Source organism: Gavialis gangeticus, unplaced genomic scaffold (assembly GCF_001723915.1).
Source record: "Gavialis gangeticus isolate Ggan-Ray unplaced genomic scaffold, GavGan_comp1, whole genome shotgun sequence".
NCBI lineage: Eukaryota > Metazoa > Chordata > Crocodylia > Gavialidae > Gavialis > Gavialis gangeticus.
Window position 1 is genome coordinate 4,831,437 of NW_017728998.1, and position 407 is coordinate 4,831,843.

Genomic DNA, 407 nt, shown 5'->3' on the forward strand with positions numbered 1-407 from the left:
TTCAGCAGCTCACATGCCTGGGCCTGTGCCCATGACAGTCGCAGGGAAATCCCAGGCTGAATGTTTCTTCTTGCTGGCTTCCCCTCTCACCCAGCCTCCACTCCCTTATCTCTCTGCCTGATGCAACTGCAAGAGAAGAAAGGAGCTCTGTACCAGATAACCGCTGCGGCGCATCAAAAGGGATGGGAGCTCTGCAAGGCTCTCTAATCCTTCCCCTTCAGGAGAGACACGTGCATTTAAGCATCCTCTCCCCCACCTCTGCTTCCATGCACACGCAGGTCCCCTGCTTCGGGGGGTGTGCGGCACCTACCACTGCAGGCCTATAAATAAGTAAAAGACAGCGAGCCCCTGCTGCCTCCTGGCAGACCCGGGAAGGGTCCCTCCAGAGCCAGCACTGGGAAGGTATC